Genomic DNA, 9,378 nt, shown 5'->3' with positions numbered 1-9,378 from the left:
ACACACACACACACACACACACACACACACACACACACACACACACACACACACACACACACACACAGATTCACAATTATCAGAGAGGCTGATGCTGGCTATTCGGAGTGGAGCGTCTTCTTTTTTTTTATTTTGTAATGCAAAGTGACAAACAGGAAATTGGATGCAGTACGACGAACGTCGCAGGGATGCAAACGTTGGAGAACACGGCGTTCCCGGCCAGCATTCTCCTTCCCTTCGCCCTCCTCATGCATTCTAATCAGCTTGTGCTCCAGACCCTCACGCCCTCACCCTCCTCTTCCTCCTCCATCCCTCCATCCATCCATCGCTCGGCAACCGACGCCGCGGCCAATCGATCGCGGAGGGCGGTAAAGCCAATCGCTTCGACTTCTTCTCCTCCTTCGGCTTTTTTTTTTCTTCCAAAATACTGCACTAGAGTAAAACAACAACAACAAAAAAAAGAAGGATCACGAGGCGGGGACATTGCAGCTGAGTGAGGCGCCCTGTTCAGGGAGGCGATGAATATGGATGAGAAGGGGGTGATTAAAAAAAAAAAAAAAAAAAAAAAGGCTGAACTAAGCAAGCAAGACACTGCGCACCGCCCCCACATGCCCAACATACACACGCACACGCACACGCACGTATCAGCGAGCGAGGCTGTTAGCATTGTTAGCATCGCTGCTTCTATTTTACCTAATGAAGTGTTTCATTGCTTGAAATAATTTTAATTGTTGACCCCTCACGAGGCAGCATGGTAGTTGACTGGTCAGCACCTACGTCTCACAGTGCAGAGATCATGGGTTCGATTCTGGGCTCTGACCTTCCTGTGTCAAGTTTGCATGCTTTCCCCATCTCTGCGTGGGTTTTCTTCGCAGACTCCGGTTTCCTCCCACATTCCAAAAACATGCTTGGTAGGTTGATGAAGACTCTGAATTGTCCGTAGATGTGATTGCGAGTGTGGATGGTTGTTTGTCAATGTGTGCCCTGCAATTGGCTGGCAACAAGTTCAGGGTGTACCCCACCTCCTGCCAGAAGATGGCTGGGATAGGCTCCAGCGCGCCCATTACCCTCGCGAAGATAAGCGGCTCCGATAATGGATGGATGGACCCGCCACTTAAAATATTTTTAATTACCTGCATTGATAGTTAAAAGCGTTTCTTACTTGACAAACGTGTCATATTTTTTTGGTCCGGCGAAATATAATACGGTACAGTACAGCAGATTGTATGTGGAGCCTAAAAACCCGATACAGGGTCACGACTTTTCCCATTTGCTGTGCGTCAGTAGACATGCGGTTCTGAATCGCTTGAAGACTCAATATTTTTGCAATTGTCCAGTGCAGTGGTTTGGGCTGCGTCAATCGGTGTAGAGCAGGCCTTAATTAAATTGACAAAAAATATAATTCACAAAATGCGTCATGAATCTCCGCCATACGGCTCTCAATGGAGGATTCTGGAACATGACGCTTGCTACAATGGCCAGGGTTGAGACGTCAAATACTGTATTTAGTCGCTTATATGTAATAGATATCACACACAATCAATCATAAACACACACACACACACACACACACACACACACACGCACACGGCTTCAAACAGACCTCCCAAAACCTCTTGATGAGTTCCAAGTGTATTTTGGCGTATCTTTCTGACCGTAGACAGCTGGTGGAGCCTCTCTGCTGTTTGAGGATGTGTCAGAGTGTGCCTGTGTGTCTGCCTCTGTGTGCAGCCCCCCAACAAAAGAACCCCCAAGCCAGGGGGTGTTAGACAAAGCACGTTCCCCCTTCCCTCTCCCTCAAAGGAGATGAATATTTGAATTCCCCAACGGGCACGAACCCACCCCACAATCCTCCACCATGCTCCATGAAGTGAAATGAACAATCTTTTTTTTTAAATTGTATTATTTGGTGATGTTTCCAAATATATTGCAAGTCTTACTAAAATGGTGTTTGAGGAATGCAATCAAAGCGGCGAGCATTACGAGCTCATAAAGTGGGCGCTGTCCTGTCTGGTTTTGCGCGTTACGAGCGCACATTTAATCCGGTTGTAATCCGAGACCCTGGTGGACATTGCGCTACTCAAAGCACAACATTTTAACCCCAAAAGTATTCCTGCCAAAAATTCGTACTGGCTTGGACGCACCTTTAAGAAATCGGCAGAGGTGGCTAAGCTACACACACTTTACAGTTCAGTAAAAATATAGATACTTGTACTAAAAAAAGACTCTAGTAACAGTAGAGGTACTGATGCAACTCTCGTCACTTCTTCTAGTATTGAGCTGCGAAAAATATGTTGAAAGCCTCCGGTGACTGCGCTATATCCCACCAGGTCGTTGCAGGTCTTCTCCAAGCTGCGACAACGAGGCACTCAAGCTGACGCCCAAATGCGTCACATGGTGCCGTTTTAGCCTTGTCAAAAGAAAAATATAAAAATCAGACAATAGTGAAAAACTGTTGAAAGCTGTAGCTCCACCACAGAGAACTACATCGGTCTCAATCTATGCACGTTTTCAGCAATTACGTTTCCATAAATATTTATAATGCATTCAGAAAGAAATCTCTAAATACACATTACAGGGTCTTTCAGTTTTTAATTTGTCGGTGTGTGTGGGGCGATGAGGATGAGGACGGTGGAGAAAGAGGAGATCCCTTTTCCTTTGCCCTGGGGACACAAGATCCCCAGGATTTAAACCCTCAATCCTGCAGCATGTGGCACCTATTCTGGGCCCGCTGGGTCGGCGCGGGCCTTAGCAACAGATTGCACTGTTTACTCGCACCGTGATGGTGTATTATTTATGATGGGGCACCCACACACATTGAGCTCTGCTTATGAAACCTTCAAATAGCACATACTCATGACAGCGGGGTTAAAATGACCTGCCCGGTGAGGCAATTTGTTCCGGTAATGCACGAAATCCTGGCTTATGGTACAAAGAAATCACCGAAAAATATATGTATCTTTACACTTTTAACTACAGGATGGGTGGCCCGGTGGTCCAGTGGTTAGTGTGTCGACCTCACAGTGCAGAGGTACTGGGTTCAATTCCAGCTGCGGCCTCCCTGTGGGTAGTTTGCATGTTCTCCCTGTGCCTGCGTGGGTTTTCTCCGGGTACTCCGGTTTCCTCCCACATTCCAAAAACATGCATGGCAGGCTGATTGAACACTCGGAATTGTCCCTAGGTGTGAGTGTGAGCGCGAATGGTTGTTCGTCTCTGTGTGCCCTGCGATTGACTGGCAACCGGTTCAGGGTGTCCTCCGCCTAATGCCCGAAGACAGCCGGGATAGGCTCCAGCGACCCATGTGCGGATAAGCGGATCAGAAAATGGATGGATGAATGGCTAAAAAAGTAAAATGGTGACATTTTAATAGTCAAACCTCGGTTTTCGTCCATAATCTGTTCCAGAAGGCTGTTCGAAAACCGAAATTGTTCAAAAACCGAAATCACGCCCTTTTTAAAATAAAAATGTTTACTGAACACGTCTGCTCACAATGAAAAGCAACACGAGGAAGCATCACTTCCTCGTGTAAGGAAGGCGAGAGGAGTCAAATGGTGCATTCAAGTGCGCTCAGTTTGTTCGAGAACCGAAATTTGGTCATCATCTGAGGCATAAAAAACTCGAAATTTTTGGTCGAAAACCAAATTGGTCGAGAACCGAGACGTTCGAAAACCGAGGTTTGACTGTATGAGGAAAAAAAATTCAACAAATGTTGTATTTTAATATACCATAAAATTACAAGAATGAAGCAATACGACAAACGTATTATGAGTGTGTTTGGATTTATTAAGTGATAAAATATGCAATTTTACAAGAAAAGTCAAAATGACAACAATAAAGTTACAAAATTTCAATACTTAAGATGTGGAATTTAAAAAAAAAAAAAAAGAAATTAAATTACAAGAATGGTTCATAAAATAAATCCACTTTACCTGCAGTCCTTTCACCCCCATGTGCATGTGCATTTGCATTTTTTATTTTTTGTTCAATGCATGGGTTAGCAAGGTGCCTAACAAGTCTGGGTGACCTTGGTTGGATCTACAGTGTATGCACATGTGAGGGATTTATCTTGTTTTGGAAAGAAGACCGTGGCGATTTGAGATGCAAGATTTGTTTGTCATAAAAGCTCTCAGCAGCAGACTTTATTAGCTCTTAAAGCTCCAAGCACTGTAACTGGGAAAATCATGTGTCCCAGTTTGGACTGTGCTGCCTAAAAAAGGAGCACAGACCTGATTCAACAATGAAATCATGAAAGTATAACAATTCAGTCATATAAGTGCAAGATTGAAGTCATGAATTATGAATTACCAGAAAAAAATGTTCTAAAGCAACAAAAAAACTACAATAAATAACTTATAAACTTTACAAATGTATTTCTGGTAATTTTATGACTGGTCCCAACTCGATTGCGACGGGTGTAGAAGGAAAAAAACCCAACCGAAAACAGTTGTATCTGTGTGCGTTTTATTAATAGGATATATTTTTGTTTTAGTGCACACTGCATCAACAGGTCGATCGCGGGAGGTTGGTTGATCGAAAAGGAGATCTTCGGTAAAAAAAGGTTGGGCACCCCTGTTGTTAGGCATTAAGAGTGTCATAAAATGATAAGCATTATGTAGCAAAAATAATGGTGTGTTTCAGTATTTTAAGTTTGAAAATTCCAAAAAATGAAGTTCGTAGAAAGGGTTCCGTCAGTCGTCATCTGTACCTGTGGGTAAAAAACAAAAAACAAAAAAGGACGTTTCGCTTCTCTCACAGAAGACTCAGAGTTGTCTTCACGGAGACTTCAGAGTTGTCTACCGCTGACGAAGCTTCTGTGAGAGAAGCGAAACGTCCTTTTTTGTTTTTTGTTTTTTACCCACAGGTACAGATGACGACTGACGGAACCCTTTCTACGATGGAACGTTCCTGTACGACTGAGAGCCTCCACAAGCAAAAAATGAAGTTGTAAAATTCAAGTTTTAAAGCAATGAATGCCAAGGAAGTCATAAAGTAATGAAAATGCATTTCTAATATTAGACATGCATCCATGTCTTATCCAAACTGCTTTATCCTCATGAGGGGCCCAGCCCTCTTCAGGCAGCAGGTGGGGTACACCTAGAACTGGTTGCCAGCCAATCATTGGTAATAAGTATGTTTTATGTTTTTAATAGGCATATTAGCATGTTCAAAATAATGAAGCTCTCTCACCAGAATGCACTTTGTGTGTGTGTGTGTGTGTGTGTGTGTGTGTGTGCGCGCGCGTGTGTGCGCGCGCGTGTGTGTGTGTGTTTCACCATTCCTATTTACCAATTCCCTGCCTTGTTAGCACGGGGTGGTTATAATTAGCTAGCCTCCATCGAAAGCAGGTCAGCGCCAAGGCATCGCACCGCGCACAAATGGGTCACTGCGGCGAGGAGACGACGATCAAGTGCATGATGGTAAACGCAGTGGGCAAGGAGAAAACACATTCCTCTGTTACATAAAAGATTTGACGAAGCTATCGAGGCTGTATAAAACCGGAAGGTTAGCGCAACGTTTTTAAGTGGTCGTCGGTCTTGCCGCTAGTAGCTAACTCATTAAAAAGCCCAGTTGTTGCTAATTTAAGATCATCTTTTTCAAATGGAGCAATTGAAAACGAGGACTAGCTTTACATAAGAGTCAGGCATTAAAGTATTCAGTTAGCAAGGGTGCACTTGGGTAGAGGAGGACTCTGTTCTGCCGCTAGACGCTAATTAACAACCAAGCCGCAGTGTTGGTATTATGAAAGGGCAAACTGTCTCAACACAGTCTTGTCTGCTGTGACTCAAACAGTTTAAAAACAAAACGATTAGCTTAAAAAAAGGGTTCAAGTCGGTACGATTTCATTAGCACTGGTGCATAATTAGCAATCTAGCCTCATTGCTAAGGTTCAGAAGAAATGACATATCAAGCTCATCCACTGCAAATAAAACATTTAAAAACAAAAAGATTGCCTTCATCTAAGAGTCTAGGATGCAACAATTCAATCAGCATGAGCATGCTTGTCCAGGAAGCGTCTCTGTTCTGGTGTTAACAGCTAATTAGTAGGGCAGCCTGGTTGTTGCTTTTTTTTGTGAAAAGGTGAATCCTCTCAACACAACCTGATCTTCTCGTGAATATAACTTTGGAAAACAAAAAGACTGGCTTCATGTACCAGTCCAGGAAGTTAAGATTTATTAACACTAGCAGCGAATTGCAGATGAACACCAGTTTTTTTGTTGTGATTTTTCTAAATGAAAAGGCTAAACGGCTCAAAAGCATATTTGTCACCAGAAAAAATGTTTAAAACAAAAATACAGTTTTAGCTTCACTTGAAAATCCAGGATGCTAAGATCCCATTAGCATGATTTTTTTTGTGGGTAGAGCAAGCAAGTCTCTCTTTTGGTTCTCACAGCTAATTAGCAACATTAGCTGATTGTTTGTAATTTTGTTCAAATCCAATGCGTCGGAAAAAAAAACAAGCTTATGTGCTGTGTATCAAACTGTTAAAAACACAAAGATTGGCTACACAAATAATGAAAAAAAATCCCAAGATTTGCTCCCTGTGTGGAGTTTGCATGTTCTCCCCAGGCCTGTGTGAGTTTTCTCCGGGTACTCCGGTTTCCTACCACATTCCAGAAACATGCATGGCAGGCTGATTGAACACTCTAAATTGTCCCTGGGTGTGAGTGTGAACGCGGATGGTTGTTTGTCTCTGTGTGCCATACGATTGGCTGGCAATCGGTTCAGGGTTTCCTACTGCCCGAAGCCAGCTGGGATAGGCTCCAGCACCCCCCGCGACCCTTGTGAGGATAGAGCGGATCAGAAAATGGATGGATGGATAAAGACGACAGAAGCTAACATTGAAAGCTAAAGTTGAAAACAATCATAGCAGAGCCAGTATGATGACATTGAAGCTAATGTTAGAAGCAATGAAGTCCATCAATGAAAAAAAACGGCATCGTGCACGTATGCGCTCCCTGCTCTTTGTCTTTCGTCGCCGTCAGTGAGTGTCGAGGAAAAAAGCAGTCAAGGCGTAACTTGTTTCCTGCCTCATGTGACCTGACGCAACACGAGAGGCTCGCTGACACATTGTTTGTGAAATAATGACGCCTGTTTCTTTTTTCAATATGCTGGAACGCCGCCGGGTTTTGTTTATTTCTGTCCGTTGGTCACTGCGCGGATTTGTGTCTGAGAGGGGTGCCGCTGTAGACAGGAAGCTGGTACTCTGAAGTCCTGTCTCCCTTTAGGGACAACAGTCCATGGGAAACACCTGCGGCGGGACCGAATAAGACTTTATTTTTAGAATATGTCGCAGGACAATAAAGAAAGAGACTGCGGGTCAAGTGGGAAAGATGGATTAAACACACAAATATTAGAAAAATACAAAAATAGATGGGAAAATGTTAGACCAAAAACGAATAGACATATTAAAATAGAATAAAAATTAGACTTAATTAGTACACAAATAAAACTAAATTATACCAGTAAAAAAATACTTGTCTAAAAAAATAATAATAGAATAATAAAAATCTCAGACAAAAAATACACTAACATTGGAAAAATACTTAAATATTGGTAGAAAAAAAAATTAAAAATACAAAAACAATAAACTAATAATTAGGAAAAATAAGAAATACAGGACCTTCTGGCTTTTCTACTGGCTCTGTGGTTAAAAAAAAAAAACACGGAAATACAGGACCTTCTGGCTTTTCTACTGGCTCTGTGGTTAAAAAAAAAAAAAACGGACAAAAAAAAAACTCATTTATGCTCCACTTGGAAGAGCACGGCGGCCCTGCTTTTGCGTGGATGTGTGTAATAATCATCCTATTTTAATCTGCTGCCCCCCGAGGTTACGTGTCCCGGATTATCAAACATGAGTACGGCACATGGACTCAAATCTGATGTGATACACTCGCTCATTGACTGCTTCACTCTTTCATGACCGTCAGATTAATTCTTTTTTTAAATTGCTGCTTCTTTTTTGGGGGGTTAGGGGAGTAAAAATGAAAGATGTTAAAATGATTTAGGAGCTGAGAGTGTTCCTCCACTTAGGGGGTTCCTTTCACACCTGCCGTGCGAACATTGTTGTTGTGTAATACTGGGTTACTTATTAATATTTATTTGGTATGTAACGGTAAGACAAAATTCAGGGAACCAAAATAAAATAAAACTGCTTACTGAATTATTCAACCAATTGTTGGTCTAACAGCATAATTGTCTGAGTCAATTTTAACATATAAATTGTATGTATGTATGTATGTATATACTATATAGGTACATATATATTAACTACTTGTTAATTGAGACAAATAAAATAATGCATGCAAAATGAAGAAATAAAGTTGAAGTCACTCAATTTTACTCCAAATTAACTACTCCAGGACTATGTATGGAAATGCTCGTTGTGCCCGAATATGTAGGGAGAAAGCCGTGTGTGTACTACTTGATGGATTTTTACATTATTGTTTTCATCCATCCATTATCTGAACCACTTATCCTCACAAGGGTCATGAGCGTGCTGGAGCCAATGCCAGCTGTCGTCGGGCAGTAGGTGGGGGCCCTGAACTGGTTACCAACCAATCGCAGGGCACTCACAACCGAACAACCATCCGTGCTCACACTCACACTTCGGGACAATTTAGACTGAGCATTCAGTTAATTTACCATGTTTTTGGAATGTGGGAGGAAACCAGAGCACCCGGAGAAAACCCACGCAGTCACTGGGAGAACATACAAACTCCACACAGGGAGGCTGGAGCCCAGAATTGAACCCTGGAGCTCTGTACTGTAAGGCGGATGCGCTAACAAGTCAATTTGTTCTGTTTTTATAAGTTTTACAACCTTTTCCCACCCTCAGTCAAAAGTGATCGAGAAGCTCGCTCACATCGCTATCCAGGCAGCAGGCAGGGAAGAGAAATACATGTGTCTTTGTTTATTTATCATTTCAAGCATTTATTTAGATATTGTGTTTGTTTCCGTTCCGAGATCATCTCCAAGTCTCATTTTTCTCCCCCAAAGTTTCTTGACACAGCTCTAGCTCACAGACGTCTTTATGTAAATCTCTAATCATCTGAATGTGGAACGCAAACATCTTGGTCACGTTCCTGCAGGCAACAAAAAAAAAAATAATAATAAATACATACCGGGAGGACGTTTCCACGCCAAAACCCGCGCGATCCTGTGGAGCTATGCGTCCAGCGGCGGGGACTGGCTAAGATCCGATTAGAAGCTGGCTTCTCGGCTACTTGTCGCCGTGCCAACATGCTGACGACTACCAGATTCCTCGGGCCCGACGCCGAAATTAGATCAGGGCCGATGCGGAGGCTGCCGCGTTCAAAGGCTTCGCAGGAAAAGTGAGCAATAACACCAGCAGGGAATCCTCACATTATGGAAATAATG

At 42.7% G+C, this 9,378-nt stretch overlaps 1 protein-coding gene across 2 annotated transcripts in view; it reads left to right on the top strand.

The window, feature by feature from the left end:
* The window catches only part of LOC109510792 (RNA-binding protein Nova-1-like), a 56,379-nt gene that overhangs the window by 7,254 nt on the left and 39,747 nt on the right, over positions 1-9,378 (top strand). The window lies entirely within an intron of this gene.

Source organism: Hippocampus comes, unplaced genomic scaffold, assembly GCF_001891065.2.
Source record: "Hippocampus comes isolate QL1 unplaced genomic scaffold, H_comes_QL1_v1.1 scaffold122, whole genome shotgun sequence".
Taxonomy (NCBI): domain Eukaryota; kingdom Metazoa; phylum Chordata; class Actinopteri; order Syngnathiformes; family Syngnathidae; genus Hippocampus; species Hippocampus comes.
This window is presented reverse-complemented; position numbering and strand designations above follow the sequence as displayed.